Raw genomic sequence first — 20,118 nt, 5'->3', positions numbered from 1 at the left:
TTTAAATGGATTCTACAATTGGTTGTCTTCATATTTTCTAGGATCACACATAAATACATTTGATAATTTAGGCAAAGGTTGAGACCATTACAAAATAGTTGAACATAACATTATTCACTTTTGAAATAAGATGCTTAAAACTTATATGTAAGATTGAATTATACATTTTAGTATCTATTTGAATTATATGTTAAAGAAATATTTAACTAGAACTACCTCTTTCTTTGTTAGACATGCCTATCAAAGAAGAAGACAAACAATCTGAATTAAGCATCATTTTGGATGAAGTAGAAAGTGAGGAGGAGAGCCAAGCAGAAATAAAGGCTCAATATAATGGATTGCAGATAAGAGTGATGTAGATGCTAACACATGGAAATTGTTTTTTTAGAGCCCTAGCAGATCAAATTGAAGGTGACCAAGAGCAACACTCAAAGTATCATAATATGGTAGTGGAGTACATTATGGAGAATCGTTCATACTTTGAGCCTTTCTTTTCTTAGAAAGATGACATGAATTTTGAAGAATACTATGAAAAAATGGTTGAAGATGGAACTTGGATAGACCATTGTGAGATTTATGCAACCTCCACGCTGACTCAAACTAACATTCATGTGCACTATTTGAAGGGCCAAGAATCCCAAATCTACAATATTCATAGCTCAGAAACACCCACACTTCATCTCTCATATCATGATGGAAACCACTACAATAGTTTGTACTTCATTAACAACAATGCCAATGCTCTTGTAGCACCCATGCCTTTGGAGGAGGATAATCCATGTACATTCCATAATGACCAAGATCCTATCAAGTTTATGATAGATGAAAAAGGGTGCAAAGATACCAACAAAAGTTGCATAGAAGATAAATTACTGAAAAGAAAGGACAAATGCTGATGAAAGAAAGGTTTAATAGGGTGTATTCCATGGTTTGAAAGGAAGAAAAAATAATAAAGATTTTAAAATTATTTTTATAATGTTCTAGTATGTATAGAAAATCTTATTATAAATTTTTTTGTGACATTAGATACTAATGCATATGGAATAATGGACATAAATGAATAGGCCCAACAAGTATTGCATCACTAAATGACCTTGATATGCTTGGAAGATGTGAATTTGATAGAAACTATCAATGGGACCAAGTATCGTTGCACAAGATTTACATGAACTTGCTACAGATTTGATACATTTTTTAAAAAATAGATGGGTGAAGTGAACTACACCAACAATAACCAAGCATGATATGTTAATGTTATCACTAGAACAAAGACTAGAACTCAAAATTATTGAGGAGCATAAAAAATGTCAATCTAATAAACCATTGCACATGATCGTACAGGGCGCTACATGTACAGGAAGAAAGAGGAATCTCGCCTTGATCAACTAGCAGTAGAAACAAGATGTAACTATTTTGCATCCATGACGTAGAACTAAATAGATAAAACACCATCAACATAACCTTGTCGGTGTTAGTGAAAAATTACCCTACAGTCAAATACTATAACATCATCTCATATATCAAACTATCGGCATTATCCTTACACCCTTCAAAGATGCAAGTGCTAATAATGTATTTGAAAGACATCTATCGGATCTTAGGCAACAGATTGCATGTTTGGGGGTCTGAACTGAACATTGCCTACTCTACACTTGCTTCTAACTCTTACAAAAGAAATTTCAGGCACACCATTGTGTGACTATGATAATGATGGTCTACAGTATAGAAAGGATGAACGAATTATATGTGCCGAAGTTTTGATCCTTATGAGAAGAACCATTTGGAATGACCATATGCACGATTTACTAAGGGAATATCTGACAAATGTTTGACGAAATGAGAAACTGGAGTCAAAGAACTTCAAAACAGATCTACCAAAGGTGAGAGCATGCGACCCGCTGGATGTAATGACAGATGCAAGGGAATCGTCATCGATTGAGGACATATCAATATGTGCCTGTAACGAAGGATATGGTGCCCCTCCATTCATGGTAGAAATATGAATTTTCTTGGGAGTGAAATGTTCAACCAACTTTATCGTTGGAGTTAGTAAGATTAGTTGAACTTTGTAATTGTCGAAACATTTTGGGAGACAAAAATACCTAACATGGACGCATGGATAATGTGCGAGAATGGTTTGATCGTAGAGTTCTTAGACACACGATATCTTAGATAGACAGGTTCATCAGTATTCCATTATAAAATGCAAATCAATTGACAGATGCCTCAAAACTGATATCAAAATGTTGGTGATGTTCTAATATAAGCATACAGGAAAATGTGCTAATACAATGTGAAAGCATCGGAGAAGAAGGTGAATTGTTCGTCATAATGAATTTGTGAAAATCATCTCGTTGGCGGTTATCAAGGAATGTTGTGTAGCAGAAACTTTCAGAGTTTCTCTGTTGTTGTCAGATGTGAATCTCATCTCCAAGATTTGGGCATATTGTAAAAGTTTCTGAAGACATGCAGGTGCAGTGTTAATGATGGAAAAATGAGGATTCAAAGATGTTATAAATTTAAAAAATTCTAGCCCAAACCTGTGGCATTTCAATACGATATATCCAAGTTATTCATAGAAATTCCCCAAGAAAGTCCAGTGAAGGCAACAAAGAGATCTCGTGTCAAGGAGTTGGTTGGAGTGTACATCAGATAGCACCGATTCAAGCAAAGGAAAAAAGTTATTATAATATGTGCAAAGCATGTTCCATATGTGCTAAGAATCATTACAGGTGATAGAATGAATATAAGTGGTATAGCATAAGATGAGTTTCATCTACTCATCGCCTTTCTAATTAACCTCTCATCCTTTCGATATGTGAAGAATTTGGTTTCCCAAAAGAGGCACATGACTGGTTTGACAAAATAACTTGGAGATGTGAATAGTAAAACATGTTCATTGGTTTGGTGCAATGTGAAGCCCGCGACACGCTCCTTGCTCATGCCATATTGGGGGATTTATAATGGCTTACAAATGCTGACTGAAACAACAATGTCACTTCCACCTTTATTGACATCCTGTCCGCTTCATCAAAGGACTATACAAACTCTCTATTGCAGCAATGTCTCTATGAGACTAGTATATTTTATGACTTTTAAAAATTGTGAGAAAACATAAATGGTGTGTGAGGATTGGTGAGAAATCAAGTGTAGCTTTGGGATTAAAGAGCAGGAGATGTCAATGATCACACTTGAATGTTATAAGTAAGAGTATCTAAAGTTGTCTTGAGAGGATCTTCTACTTTTTTGTGTATAGTTTTTCGTCTGAACTTTCTCTCTGTTAGTTCCACTTGTCACACCGCATTTACTGTGAGATTTTTTTAGGCTAGGATATAATGGCTCTGGGCAGTGGTGAACCGATTATTTCTAGTGTTCATGCTACTGCTTCGGTCTGCCATGGCACCTCCACAGAACAAATATTCACGCAAGTTTGTCCCGAAGGTTTTTCACAAAGTAATCCTAACATTATCCTTCCTTTGCAAGAATTTGATGTTACATGTAATTGGTTAGAACAACACACCTTAATAGGTTATTTTTTGGGAATGACTCCCCTTGAAGCTATGCTCCGAGAATGGGTTAACAAGGGCTAGACTCCTCATGGAGTCTGCCTTAATGCTGTGCAAAACCTTACCAAAGGTCTTTTTAAAATTTCACTTCGCTAACCCCTCGTAGGAAGACGTGGTCTTTAGCAATAGACCATGGTCTATGCATTCTTCCTTACTTATTTTTCAAAAATGGTCACGACACTTCATAGTCTCGGATGATAAAAAGCTTAGGGTTCCTATCTGGGTTGAGTTCCCAGGTCTACCCCTACCTTGTTGGAATTTCATTGAGTCCATTGTCAAAGCCCTTGGCAAAGTTGTCACCAAGGAACCCAAGAAATTCTTCAATGTCTACCCGCAATGACATGTTTGCATAGAGGTGGATCTTTCCAAGGATCTCAAGGATTCTGTGGAAATTCAGATTGGGACCAAAACCTTCTCTCAGAAGGTTCTTTACTTGAACCTCCCCAACACCTGTTATAGGTACCAGTCTCCAAAACACAAGATCAAGGACTACCCTCTGGCTACACCTAGGGTTAAGCCCATGCCTATAGAGGCACTTGTCAAATAGGCCGAAGGAAAAAAAGAAGAACGGGTTACTGTTCGGTGTAAGGGCAAGGCTCCCTTGAATCCCTTGCCCCTCAAGCAATCTTATGTTGTAGTCACTGTGGTTCCTCCTATCCCTACAGGAGCATCAACTCCCGCCAAAGTAGGGATGTAAGTGGCGGACAAAGGACCTGCTTCCAGAGTTTCACAAGTCTCAAACCCTGCTAACTTGTAGGGGATTAAGGTAGTTGCCAGGGTTTCTGCCATGGCTAGGGTGCAAACTCCTCTTACTACCTCTTCCATAGCACCACCAGCAATGCGGCATTCTTGCAGTCCTCCTAGACGTGCGAAGATACCAAAGGTGAAACATGAAGCTATAAGTCCAAAGGATTTTCCATCTAACTTCAACCATATTTTTACCTTCTTCTAGAATAGCTACTCCTCTCTTGAGCATGAAGATGATGTGGAAGAGTTCTCATGAACTTCCTATCATGGAATGTGTGAGGTCTCACAGACCTCTCCAGAAAGTACTATGTTCAGGATGTCTGTCATAGACTTGATAATTTAGATTTTCTCTGTCTACAAGAAGTTAAAAAATTTGGTTTCATACTTGTTTTGGCATGTCGAATAATTTGGCAGGATGGTGTGATATTTACTTCTCAGCACAAAGCTAGCCGAGGCAGTGTAGTTACTCTCCTGTCACCTTGCCTTCATTTTGCTATTATTTTGCATGGTTCTGACCCCATGCATAGAGTTATTTGGCTTTTGCTTTCCATTAATAATCATTCTTTCAAAGTCAATAATGTTTATGCTTCCAATGATGTTGTGGAAAGATCCCAGATGTGGGCTTGGCTGGCTAACAACTTGCCTCTAGCTACTTGGGTTATGTGTGGAGATTTTAATATGGTTGAAGTGGTCTCTGACAAAGACAACATTCTACCTTTTTGCTAGACAACTAGGGAAGACAAGCCTACTATTACATGTGCAATAAATTGGGGCTTTTTGATCCCAATACCAACCACTGCTAGGATACTGGGGTTTGGCACACTTGGTCCAACTTTCGAACGGGCTCTGGCTGCATATTAAAATGCCTTGATCATGCTATGATCACTGTGCAATCTTTTTTCTCTTTTTCTGAGGATTGAGATTTGCCTATCATTCCCTTGCTAGATGTGATATTATCTAACCACTACCCCCATCTCTTTTTTCATTTCTTGGCAAATAGTTGTCCCAAAGGTGGCCAAGTCTTAGTTCTTCCTCAACACGTCTGAGTTGATGCATGCTTTCACCATTTTGCACATCCTATGTGTTTGGAACTTGGAGCCATGTCTGCATTCTCAAGGGGGTTGGATTCAATGCTGGAATGATGCCATTACCAGAACTGCTCAGTTCTTATGCATTTATGGGTGACAATTGGCTATGTTCCACAAATGGTCCTATGAAGCTAGCACACTTGCCCTCAAAAAAGCCTCTAAGGCCCTCACCCTCAATCCCTTTGATGTGGACTTTCAAATTCAACTTTCCAAGCTTCATCATGACAAGGAAATTGCTGATAATTATGTTGCGCAGGCAGCCCAAATCAAAGCTCGTCTCCACTGGTTGGAGGTTGGGAACAAAGCCTAGAAGGAATTTTTTTAGGCTCTTTGTCCTCATCATACCAATGTTAGGATTAAAAAAATCAAACAAGGAAATTCTATTCTGTCTAGTCTCCCCACCATCCTGCAAGCATTTGTTCATCACTATGAGAACATTTTTTCTTTGTAGGAAAATTCAGTTGCTCAAGAGGTAGCTTTGAGAAAGTGTATTTCTATTACTCCAAATCATCTAGTAGCTAAGCAATGTGCTTTCTGTGAGAAACTTCTTTCTCTTCATGACCTTAAAGAGGCAGTTTACTCCATGGCAGATGACAAGTCCCCTAGGTGCGATGGGTTCCCTTGTGAATTCTACAAACACCTCTGGGAGCATATAGGTCCTAACCTGCACAAAGTTTATCTTGAAGCCTATCACTCTAAAATCTTAGAATCCATTATAAACAAAGGAAATATCAAATTCATACCTAAAGCTGGTGATCCAGAGGATATATGCAATTGGAGACCCATTACTCTTCTGAATGTGTCATACAAGATCATTGCCAAGGCTCTCTCTCTCGAAATTAGGCACATGTTGCCCTTATCTGTGTGACTAGAGAAAACTAAATTCATCAAGTCCAGATATATTCTTGACAACATCATTGTTTTCTAGGAGGGAATGGAATGGGCTTGCAAGTCCAATCAGAAGGCCATCTTTTTAAAGATAGATTTTGCTAAAGCCTATGATCGCATTGAATGGCCCTTCATCTTGGCTATGCTCTAGGCTCTAGGTTTTTGCCTCAATTTCCTCTAGTCCATGGAGATGCTCTTTGGGGATGCTAATGCTTGCATTACCACCAACAACTTACAATTGGAGTCTTTTGGTCTTTTTCGTTCCATTAGACAAGGTTGTCCGCTAGCTCCGGTGCTTTATGTCCTTGCTGCGAAAGGTTTTGGTTATTTAGTTGTGCATTCTATCTCCTCAGGACTAGTTCGTGGTATTTCCTTGCTTGAATCATCCTCGCAATTAGTCAATGGAAACTTTGTTGATGATTCTTTTCTCACTCTTTTAGAGGATGAAGAAAACATCAATAATGCTTAAAGTTGTCTAGACACCTTTTCTCAAGCTTCTGGTTCTACTATTCAATGGCATAAAATGCTCTGCTTCTGCCAACTCCACCTTGGCTTAGCCAGTTTGAGTGGAAATGGGCTGCTCATGGAGAAATATTCTGCTTTCTTGGCATTTCTTTTGCATTTCAGGCATTTCCTGTGGAACTTTAGAATGTTGTGTTGGCTAAGATTAGCAAAAAGCTCGACTACTAGATCACAAAGTTGCTCTCCCTCATGAGAAAATTTTGGATTTTCTCTAAGATTCTTGTGGCCACTCATGTTTATTACTCACCCTATTGGGCTCCATCCAAAGCCTCTTACATGAAGCTAGAAAGATTGCTTAGGGATTTTCTCTAGGCCTCTAGTTCTGATCACCATGGCTTTCATAGAGTGGCCTGGGACTTTTGTTGTCTCCCAAAAGAGTATGGTGGTCTTGGGTTGCTTTCCACTTGGAGGCAAGGCCTTGCTCTGTGTCCAAAATGGATTATTAGGGCTCTCTTAGGAGATGAAGCTTGGAAGATTTTGGTTCGGCACTGCATTTCTTCCAGCTTCGCTGTCAACAGGCCTTCTTGGAAGGGGATTGGTTTCCAAACCCTTCTCATTATACATGAGCTCATGGTCATTTAGGGCTCCTTTTTCACCAAGAGCATCTGGAAAGCCTGGGAGGCTGTTAAGCCCTAGCTTCAATGGGCTGGAGATGAATTTCGCAATGGCCTCTCCTTGAATCAACATAACATATGGTGGTCTCCCCTATTTCCCATTCAGGGTACTACCCTCACCAAGACTCGAGGGGCTAGTGCTCTGCATTTTTTCAAATGTGGTATCACAACTTCAAAGGACCTCTTTTCATGGGTCACCATGAATTTTAGGACCTGGGAAGATATGCAAGTATAGTACCACCTTATCCATTCAGACCGACAGACTTTTGACCTTTTTCTTTCTTCCATCCTTGTTCACTTAGTTCATAAAGTGGGGATTCAATCTATTTGCCCTTGGTGGCTTGATTGGAGGTGGTTTCCTACCACTCCTTTTTCTAATTACAAGTCAAGTTTGGGCTACAGATGGCTTTTGCCTCATCTTCCCATGGTGGATACGCTAAACCACAATTGGCATTTGCAATCTTCCCTTTCTCAATGGAGAAAACACTTTGGCACCATATGGAATGCTATAATTGAACCCAAGATTGGGCATTTTTCTTGGTGCCTAGTCTTCCAAGGTCTTCTCCTAGGGCTTCAGCTCAAACACATTGGGGTTCTTGACCCTAGATGCCTCTTTTGTGGACAACCAGAGTCTTTCTTGCATATTTTTTGGTTCTACAAGTGCGCTCAGAATTATTGGCACTGGATTCATGATTTCTTCAAGCCATTCAGACTTGAGTTTTTCTCTTGGCATATGATTTCACTGGGTGACTCTCCTAGATTTCCTTAGAAGTTCACCCAAATTTGGCATACCTTCAAGTTGGAGATCCTGTTTTCTTTGTGGAAAGATAGGAATTTTATTATTTTCGCACACAGTTTTCTGAATGTTAACATTGCTATGTATACTAAGGCATGCATTTGTAATAATGTAATTATGCAGATATAGGTGCAAGAAAATAAAGTTGCACTCTAAGTTGCTCACCTACAAGAGCTACTCAATCACTAGGCAATGCCCCTTATACTATCGCTAGAGTTCCTCCATATGCCTTAGCGGAGACCTCGACACCCTGCGGCCACCATCCTTAGTGCCACTCCTTCGACCACCCCACTCGCACACCCCGCACTCCCAGGCTTCCTACCACCAGTCTCCTAGTGGTGGTGATGGCAGATGAAGGTGCCGCTCAGCTTCCCCACCCTGTGGTGGTTATGATTGGTCCCCAACTCCTCCTTTTGGTTCCCATCATGCGCACTCAAGGAAGTGGCCTCACTTGGACCTAGCAATTTCTCCTCCATGGCTAGAGATTAAAGATGTAGAGGCTGCCACTATTGATATTGCTGGTGATAATAGCTAGACTATTCCCAGGTCACCCCCTAATCTTAAAGATGATTAGGGTTTTCAAGATAAAGATGATCCACCACCCTCGGCTGGCGCTGCTTTGGCAGCCCAAGGTTGCCTTATTTGTATTTTTTTTTATGAATAGTTTTTTATTCTAGTTGCAGCCATGTTTTTTGTTTGGCTTCAGCCGTTTGAGCTCTTTCGTGGGGTGATCTTGCATCCCTCAACCCCTTTTTTGTGAATTGTAAATTGAGTATATTTTATTAATAGAAAAGGTAACTATTCATCAAAAAAAAAAAGTTGTCTTTGTTTGGCTTGAATATTTTGTAAAGAGGTCAATTTTAGGATTAATTTTGATTTTAGTCAATGCCTTTAACTTTTTTCAATTATGGTTTTGCATTGAAAGTTAGAGTTTGTCAAAGTTAGAATTAGTTATGGACCATCTTCAAAATTCTTCAAACTCACTTTTTGAGTGGTTATGAACATGAAATGTTGGTTATGCTAGAATAAATTATAAATTGATGAATAGAAGGTGTAAAAGGGAACTTTTTGGACTTTGGAAGGGGAACACTTATGCTATAATTTTAGTGATAAGATCATTTTTGGAAAGTGTGTACATATTTTTTATTTGTAATTGAAAAAAAGGAAAGTACATTTGGGTTATTTTTCTATCCTTTTTGAATTGTTGAAGCGTTGATTCTTTTTGCAATGGGTATTTTTATGGTATTGTGAAAATGTTCATGAATCCTGAATCAACCTTGTGTTAATGATTAGCTTCAAGCATAGTTCTTGATTGTTCTTTTTAGCAATTTACATTAATTTAGGGAAGCTTTGAAATTGTGTAGGGCATTCATCATCAATAGCTTTCTTTTGATCTTCTATATTTTTATACATCTTTATTTGAAAATTAAAAAATATATCTTACAATGCAGAGGAAGGCTGCATATCAATCAAGGGCCTATCATTGATTTGCCACACACATTCCATGGGGTCAAATCATGTAGTTTGTAACTGACAAATATGTTTACCAACAAGGCTACTCTAAAGAAATCGAAGGAAAAAAATGCCACCATCAAGCAATAAACAATAAACTATTATATGGTTATATTGCAAATATTGGAGATCACAGTGGATGCAAGGACAATAACATTGATGTGAAAATCTCTTGGCTACTCTCATCTTAGGAGATGTAGAGTTGAGAGAGAAACATGATGATGACGTGAAAATCTTTTCAACCATCTACTATACTAAGCTATTTTCTTTACAATAAACCTAAAAATTAGAACACTAATATAAAAAAATTCTTCAATGTGCCACTTAAAAAATTTAATAAGTTCATTAAGATTTTTTTTTATAACAACAGATTTAAGAATTTAAGTGGTTAAATATGTTTAAATATCTAGAGTACAATATAGACTAGGTTAAAAGAGTTGTGCAATGACAGTAACTTGGACATCTTAGTATAAAGGATCTACTTTTAGTACAATAGAAATAAGAATTGGGACAACGATGTGAAGAACATTTTTGAATGATCCACTAATAACTGATGAATTTATTGAGCAACTTTCATTAGAATAGATGTAAGTCAGGACAACGATGTGAGAATCTTTTCAACTCAGCAGCTAAAAAAATATGTGGTAGAATATACAATGGGTTAAAAGAGTTCTGCACCAGTAGTGATTTCGAGACATCTTCCTCTGTGATAGAAAGTACTGTAGAGTTTTGAAACCTAAAAATAGTACAGGCAGAAAATGGTAAAAAAAAAGTCCACTAAAGGGTCACACCTCTATTAGGCGACAAAGAGAATATATAATTTTGTTTGGCAGGTACAATACATCATTCAAATGACGACAGAAAACAATTGATTGATTAAACTGGATGTGGGTTTGGTCGTATGTAAAAGTGAACCGTTGTTTACAAAGGGGTTGCCCATGCTCTTCATTCTATAATTAATCTGATCTTGTGTTTAACTAAATAAGAAACATCAGCGTTCAAATATGTATGATTTCCACTATAAGTGTTCCCAGTGTTACCCCTGAAATCAGAAATGACTATCCAGTTATTAAATTGCATAATACGGTTTCGAGAAATCCAGTCAAAATATTCATGAAAAGTTGGTTTAAAAATTATGAAATTTAATATGAAAAATATATACCAAAATGCAAAGCTGAAATTTCTTATATATATTCTCTTTATTCTTGGTAGAGCACTATTCGTTGGTGGAATAAAATAATACCATATTAAGATCATGCATTGGCATCAACCTAATCGAGAAAGAGCTTTAGTTTTTATATTGAAACAACTATGGACGAAACTACAATTTTTTTAAGAACAGAAAAAATAATTAGAAAATCATTATAGAAGGTTGTTCAGACGGTGCACTATTGCATATGGAAATTGCCTGATTTACATGAACAAACAATATAAACAAGGCTACGTTTTATGTGCCTTGTGAATATATTCTGTTAATAGCTTATAAAACAATCAGTTGAAGTGAAGCAAAGAACTACAACATTGCATTATATAATATTACTCTTTCAGCAGCAGCATCTGCATGATGATAGATGAGAGAGGACCTGCAAAACAAAACAGTTTAAAACTGTAAATAAACCCACATGAAAATGTCATAGAAGTATTGATTTATAAACTTGATTTGAAGCCCCACTGAGATTGAAAGTGTTTATAGATCAACTGGGTCTCACATGAAGGGCAGGACATTCAATGTAGCCAAGGGCGACTCGCCAACACCCACAATGCATGAAACAAATAATCAAATTTTCATTCACACAAGGTGCTGGCGGCAAGTCATCCTTGGCTGCACCACATATTCTGACCTAGATGAAAGGTCCCAGAAGACTAAGACATTGGCTTGTGCAAGAATAGAAAGGATTTCCTAGTGTAGAAACGCAAACCACTAGCTTAAACATGGGCATTTATGAAGAACCGAAGGCACAAATGAGTTGTGAAAATAAACAAGAGAGTGGAAGAATATATAGTAGAGGGTGCATGATTGATGAGCAATGTGGGGCTGAATATATCAGATATTTTAACTCTAATGTGTACCATCCTGTCTCAACAGCTTTACAGCTCAGCCAGACCCATTTTGGCATTCATATGGTGGAAAAAAATGACCATGGCATTGCTTCTAGGCATTTACCCATACACTTAGTTTATGAATATATGTCTAATGACACAAGGTCCTTAAAGGGTAAGGCATGTACACATACCAAATATAAATCCCACTGAAATAGAGGAGTACTATTCTGAAAAACTACACCTAGAAATAACTGAAAATGGTTAACCTTAACAGCCAATTAGCCAATTGAATAATTAAATTTTCCAAATGATTAGCTCTAAAATAGTTATATTAATATACAACGAGAATGTTGCTGTTAAAATTGTATTAAAATTTTGTTTAGAGGACATAATCATAAGAGACTATTAACAAACTCTTGACCTCACTGGATTTATATTTACATCAACTTTGTGGCACTCATAATAACATGAAAGGAGAATTGAATTCCATTTAAATAACAAATATATTTAAAGTTGTAAAATAGATAGGATTGAAAAGTCTAATAACAATATATAAATTGAAAGTTGATCTTTAGCCAAACTATTTGAACTATTTGATTTAGCATGACTTTCAAAATTTACAAATATTGGTAAATGACATAATTTGGAAATTGAATTTAACTTAACCCAACTAAATCTACTATTCAAATATACAAGTTCTGAATCACTAAAGCAGTGGCACATGCACAAGTGCAGTGTACTTGTAAGTTTACTTATTGATCACTTTGACCAGAGATGTATACTACAACATGTTGCATAAATGTTGATCAACTAGCAAGGTTGTTTTCTTCTCTATATATTATATTCCATAAGTCAGACAATAGTTTTATAAAGATCCTGCACACTTGTCACTGGCATTCCCACTAGAAAGTATCATTTGCCAACATTACTAGTAAATATTTTCGTGTGGGAAATGATATAATCCCCTAATTTACTCATTTGAAAATCTTTCTTTCATAATATACCATGAAATGTTTCAACCTCTTATATCTCTTTGATGGGTGGGCAGAGGCACACACAAATAAAATGAAATGCAATGTGCTGCAATACAATAACTGATACTCTTTTTATTGACAAAATGGATACACAACACTCCCTTTCATAAGCAAGTTTACAATCTCTGAAAATTTCTGACATTTTCCGACAAGACAATTATCTACAAAATTCTAGAAACTACTACAACTGACACAACCTAAACCTAAACCTAAATTTCTAGAAACATTTATGATAGATATGATTGGAGTAGAAATTAATATTTCTAACATCCCCACCCCAACCCCCCCAAATTTCTACTGTCAACTATTACAAAACTCCTTTAATATTTACTACTCTTAGAGCCTCCTTCAAAATTTCAAACTATACTTGTGGTAAGGCCTTGGTGAAGATATCCTCAAGTCGCTCCTTTGATCTGCAATGTTGTAGATTAATTTCTCTACTATTAACCAGCTCTCTAATGAAGTGATACCTTGTGTCAATGTGCTTTGTCCTCTTGTGAAACACATGGTTCTTTGAAATTGCAATAGCAAACTTGTTATTGCAATAGATTGTAGTAGGTCCATCTTGAGCTTGCATTAAGTCTTTCAAAATCCTTTACATCGATATTGTTTGACATGCTGATGTTGTTCCTGTTACATACTCTGCTTTAGCTAATGAGAGAGTTACTGGAGGTTTCTTCTTTGATGCCTACGCTACAACACCTATCCCAAGATGAAATGCATATCCAGATGTGCTCCTTCTATCCTCGGTATTCTCTACAAAATCACTATCTGTATATCCAGTTAACTGAAAATCATCTAAAGTAGAATACAAAATGCCATGATTCATAGTTCTTACAATATATCTCAATATTCTTTTTCCTGCTTGCCAATGTGAGGTCTTTGGTGAATCCATGAATCTAGAGATTAAAATCACTGCATACATAATATTTGGTCTATTAGTAGTGAGATACATCAAACTACCAACCAATCTTCTAAATATATTTGAATCAAAACCTTTCTCAATATCTTCTCTATTTAGTTTGGTGCCTACTACCACTGGTGTAGAAATTGGACTTCAATTTATCAATCTAAATCTTTGCAAAAGATCTTTTGCATATTTACTTTGGCGAATAAAAAATCCTTTATCATTTTCCGTAACTTCAATGCCAAGAAAATATTTCATCAATCCTAGATCTATCATTTCAAATTCCCTTTCCATTGCTGATTTAAATATATCAATAGATAAATTTCTAGTGAAGATCAAATCATTAACATATAAACAAACAATCAAAATATTACCTTGTTCATTGATCTTGGTACATAATGTAGGTTCAATAGTGCTTCTCTTGAATCCATTCTCCATCATGTATGAATCTATTCTACTGGCTCTTGGAACTTGCTTCAATCCATAGAGTGCCTTCTTCAACTTATAAACTTTTTCTTCCTGTCTTCTTATTTCATATCCCGGTGGTTGTTGCACATAGACTTCTTCATCTAAATATCTATTCAAAAATGTTGAATTGACATCCATTTGGTGAACCATCCATTTGTTTTGAGTTACAATAGCTAATTTTATTCTGATAGTATCAAGTCTTCCTACAGGTGCAAATGTCTCATTATAGTCAACCCCATATTCTTCTGAAAATCCCTTAGAAGCTAACCATGCCTTATATTTGTCTACATCTCCATTAGCTTTAAACTTAGTCTTATCAACCCATTTTACACCAATGCAATCTTTGTTCTTAGGAAAATCAAGTAATTCCCATGTATGATTTCTCTCAATTGATTCTATTTTATTATTCATTGCATTAATCCAATGTTCTTCCTTAATTGCATCCTCAAAACATATAGGATCTTGAGCAAATAAAGAAAAAAATTTGATCGAAAATCTCATTCAAGATTCTAGTTTTATTGCTTGCAATCCTTGATCCTGTGCAAGTATAGGGTTTGAATTATTCCTTACTTGTGAATTCGAAGATTATCCATGCTCAACTTCATTTTCTAAGTGATCTCCTTGTGGACTTCATGGTGGAGTACCTTCTTGGTCACTTGGTTGATCTTCTTGACTTTCATGATCCTTTTTATACTTCTCATCATATGGTATTGTTGTAGCACCTATAACATTTGTATCTATATTTCCATCCCAAGATTTATCCTCTTTAAATACAACATCCCTACTAACAATGACTTTTCTAGTGATAGGAGTAAACAACCAATATGCATTTGATTCCTCATCATAGCCAATAAAAATGCATTTCTCACTCTTATCATCTAACTTACTTCTAGTTTCTTTAGGAAGATGTGCATATGCAATGGAGCCAAAAACTTTGAGATGAGAAACACTATGAATCTAGCCACTCCATGCTTGTTGTGGAACCATGTCCGTCACAATTTCTGTTGGACTCCTATTCAAAATATAAATAGCACAGGAAACTACCTTAGCCCAATATTCATTAAGAAGATTCTTTTACCTTTCAACATGCTCCTTGCCATCTCCATTATTGTCTTGTTCTTTCTCTTTGCAACACCATTTTGCTGTGGTGTGTAACTAGTAGTAAATTGTTTTTTGATTCCATGATCCTTGCAATAATCTAGAAATTCATTTGACTTATACTCTCCTCCTCTATCAGATCTTAATTCCTTGATAGGTAAACCACTTTGTTTCTCAACACAAGCCCTAAATTCTTTAAATTTTCCAAATGTTTCAGATTTGTATTTAAGAAAGTAAATCCATGTCTTTCTACTAAAGTCATCAATAAATGTTCAGAAATAAATGTTCTCCCCCGATGATGGCATTTTCATTGGACCACATTTATCTAAATGCACAGTTTCTAAAGGTACCCTTGCTCTATATGATATCCCTTTTGGAAAAATATTTGTATGATGTTTGACCAAAATATAACTTTCACATGGACTTAATGATGCTTCAATTGGGGGTAAGCCTCTTACTATTTCCTTTCTTTGCAATAAAGATAATCCTTTGAGATTTAGATGACCATAATTCAAGTGCCATATCCATGTTTGCTCTTGACTTGCTTCCTTGAAACTTGCTGAACTTCATCAGTCATATTGCTCTTCATCCAAAGTGGAAACATTTTGTTATTTTTCATTTCTACCCTTGAAATCATCATGTTACTAGGAGGCATATCAAATATACTGTACAAAATTTTCTCAAAAAATAATTCTATAACCTTTTTGACTAAGTTGCCCCACACCTATAAGATTATGTTTCAAACCAAGTACAAAGTATTCATCAGAAATAAATTTCTTACCATGTTTTGTTATAATATTAATTGTGCATTTTCTACTTACTTCCACTATCTCATTATTTCCCAATTTCACTTCTAATTTAATTGATCTGCCTAAACTTTCAAAAAAATCTTTATTGCTTGTCATATGATTACTGCAACCACTATCTAAAAACTAAAAATCATTTGTGCTCGCTTGAGCTTCATTGCAAGTAATAAACAATGTCTCAGAATTACTCTAAAAAAAAATTATATTTTTCTTACTCATATCTTCTTGTTTTTACCAAATTCATTTGCAAATTGTCCAAACTTCTTGTAGTAAAAAAATTGAATATTGTACTTATCATACCTTTGTGATATATGGTTGTTATAGCTTCCCCTTGAATAGGAGTATTGATTTCTTCTTCCTCCTAAACCTATACTCCTTTCTTCTTTTTAAAAGTTATTTCTACCTCTTCCTCTTCCTCTAAATCTAGCATTTCCTCTTCCTCTTCCTCTACCTCTACTAAATGTCATTTGTGTTTTAAATGCATTCTCCAGTGAATTAGCATTATGCTTATTCAACATGTCTTCATCCTTAGATTCTTAAATTGCTACCACAACATTATCAAATTTAGGAGGCAAACTTATTAAAATCTTTTCTACAACTTTCTAGTCAGAAAATTCATCACCATTCATCCTTACTTGATTAACCACATTCATAACATGATTTGAAATTCGCTCTACAAAGTCAGAATCCTTCATTTGTAAATTCTCAAATTCTCTTCTAAGTGCTTGCACCTTAACACTCTTTACCTTACTTGTACCTTGATATGCAGTCTCAAGAATGTTCAATAATTGAGTCATCCAGAGCTTGTCCAATAATTTGCAAAGCTTTTTGACTCTTCTGCCTATTTTCATCAAGCTTTTTTCTTTTGATGAGGATTTAAAGTAGACTCATCTACAGGTTCAACATAACCAGTTAAGATTATATCTAATAACTCATAGGAATCAAATATAAGCTACATTCTAAAAGCCTAGTCATCATAATTCTTTCCAGAAAACATTGGAATTGAAGCCTAAAAACTCGTTGAAGCCATGCCTGATAGAAACTTATCAACAAAATTCACAGATATAACAAACCGCAACTAGGGCAATAAAAAAACTTACAGATCTCACAATAATTTTATATCCCTTTTCTCCGCTACAATTCTCCTTATGCACAATCCTTCAAACTCCTCTTTTGAACTTGGCTCTGATAACACTCTGATGGGTGGGCATAGGCACACACAAATAAAATGAAACACAATGTGTTGTGGCACAATATTTGATTACAAAATGGATACACAACACTCCATTTTATAAGCAAGTTTACAATCTCTAGAAATTTCTAACATTTGCCAACAAGACAATTATCTATAGAATTCTAAAAACTACTACAGTGGACACAACCTAAACCTAAACTTGTAGAAACATTTATGACAGATAAGATCTTACCCGCTGATGTCATTAACATTATTCTTTAGAATTCAATATATGTTTTGTTCTGCCTTCCATTTAAAATATTCTAATATTATCTTAATTTTTTTACAATCTTGATTTATTTTAGATTTTATTTTCTTAAACCTTTTTTTAGTTATGATGTTCTTCATTCATATATGATATTATTTTTTAAATAATAAATTAGATATATTATTTTTCAAACAGTTTTAAAGAAGAGCACTACTAATCATTATAACTAACTTCTCACACTCTAAACTTCAAAATGACAATCTACTTTGTCCATTGCTCTCGAATACTCACATATTTATAATTATAATTATGCATTGTCCTATTTTACCAAAATAGAAATTATGAAATATGCAATTTCCTATGATTCGTGACTTGACTAATTGAGATCACAAGCCGTCATCTTTCTTAGTTTATTGAGGAAGCACGTTGAACGAGTAACTTCATGTCAATTGTCTTTATACTGAGTCACTGAGATAGAACAAAACAAATTGCAGTGAGCCAAACAGCTGAGATAATATTGTCCGAGGTGTGCTGTGGGTGTCATAATATATGAGATCCTTTTATGATTCTCCCAGACAAATAGTACGATTTGCCCTTCACACTTTCTGTATTTGACGGTCCATTTTTCAATCCAACTTAGATATTTTGGACTGCATACGCCTCCACCGCCAACACCGCTCAGTGCCACATTAATCGTGCAGAGCATTGAGATGATCAATCCTCTCAAAATTTGATCCTATTAGTACTTATTATAGGCATTGTACTATTTTAATCACTTTTTCCTAATATCTATTAATCAAAATTCATTATTTTTAAATAATATAATATAATAAATATTTTATATAATAAGATGCATACTTGTTACATTTATAAATCAATCAAATTAATTAGGAGTTATCTTTTTATGTTATACAAATTTAAATAAAAAATTAGTAAATCCTTCCTAAATGAATTATTTACACCTTATATTTGTTTCTATATATATAATTGTCATATATTGCATGACTTATGGTCACGTCCATGCATGCATAGTATAGATCTATGGCAAATGCACACAAGAATAAATTCATATTTAAAAGTGCAATATATTCAAAGTTAAAATTAAGTGAAATTCATCTATGTGTACATTACCATGTTTTATATTTTCTCTTTATAGTAAACTAATGGAAGCTTTGCACTTAAGTAAAAAGAAGAAATAAATTTTAAAAATAGAAAATCAAATTTATTTGAAATAGAATATTTAAAATAAAGCTAACCTATATTAAAAATTTCATTGTTAAATTTTAAGTTTTATACTACTATAATTGTAAGATGGGTCATTTCAAGACCTCTCCTTGCCATAAATTATATTATATTAGATTTTCTTTTGGAGGATTTAACTATTAGAAATAAAATATAGAGGGTTAGAATTGATGGAAATGATATAAAAATTTCTTACTTTAAATTAATTGATTAAGTAGAATCTAACTCTTAGGTTAAAAGTTATAAATTTTAAGAAAAATAATTAAGTTTAAAACAAAAGAACTATAAATAAAATAAAAAGAGTTAATATCTTTTTTAGCACTTTCTTTTTCTTTTAAAAAAATTCAACAAATTTGATCAAATGAAAATTAGTATTATATAATTAACTATTATGCTACAAAAAATAAATCAAATAAATTTTGTAATTATTACTTTATTTCTTTTAAGGCATCTACTAGCCACTACATCGCTAGTTATTATTGTTGGTACAATCATGTTTCTCATCAATCGTTATTCTTTCTATAATATAATAATGATTGGTGCAGTGACTAGTTTTCATTATTAGAGTTTTCAATAAGTAACTTATCTCTATTTCAATTTATCTAAATTGTAAAGTATAGATTCTTGAGTGTCTTCACAAATTTATTCTAAATTTGGACTTATAGACTATTAATGACTCGCTAATGCACATGCTTTACAAATATTTAGTGTTGAGACTAAAATTCTACATCAAATCACTCAATTTTTTTCATATAACTATAAAAACTAGGACTTTACCTGTATGGTGTGAATATCTCTATACAACTTGTAATAATATTTTTGAATGAAATGAATATAATAATAAATTATATAATTTTTTTAATAATAATATATCAATTTAAGAGAGATATTGTGGTTTCACAATGCACGCCCCATTTCCTATGAGGAAATGAGGACCCCCTACTTTATATTTTTTGGCTTTTGTACTCCTAAAATCAAGATTCAAGTCATTTTGAGGTTCCTAATAAGACCCTAGTTCATGTTTAGGTCCTATCGAAAAAAATTTGAGGGTCGTAAAATCAAAATATTCAAAAAATAAGCTAAGTCTTGAAAATTTTGGTGCACTAGATGCACCTCCCAAGGTGCACTAGATGCATCTCCCAACGTGCACTAGTGTGTCCAAAGTTCAAAGAAGAGTGTTTCTTATGCAACAGTGTAGTTGTGTAATTGCCACAACCTACACAACTATGCAGCTATGCCAAACATAATCTTTGTCTATATAAAGGGAGAGTACCTCTTCCCTCTTACCTTGTTCTCAGTTGTCGCCTCCTCTTTGCAAATCAAATCTCCATCTCCCCTTCGAACT

The 20,118-nt window shown here is 34.8% G+C and overlaps 1 pseudogene; it reads right to left on the bottom strand.

Moving 5' to 3' along the window:
- LOC149535586 (uncharacterized) overlaps window positions 1-20,118 on the bottom strand; it is a 99,630-nt pseudogene that overhangs the window by 6,669 nt on the left and 72,843 nt on the right.

Source organism: Cupressus sempervirens, chromosome 10 (assembly GCF_028749045.1).
Source record: "Cupressus sempervirens isolate cs-2001-9-10 chromosome 10, ASM2874904v1, whole genome shotgun sequence".
NCBI classification, from domain to species: Eukaryota; Viridiplantae; Streptophyta; class Pinopsida; order Cupressales; family Cupressaceae; genus Cupressus; species Cupressus sempervirens.
The sequence above is the reverse complement of the archived record's forward strand: the minus strand, read 5'-3'. Positions and strand labels throughout refer to the sequence as shown.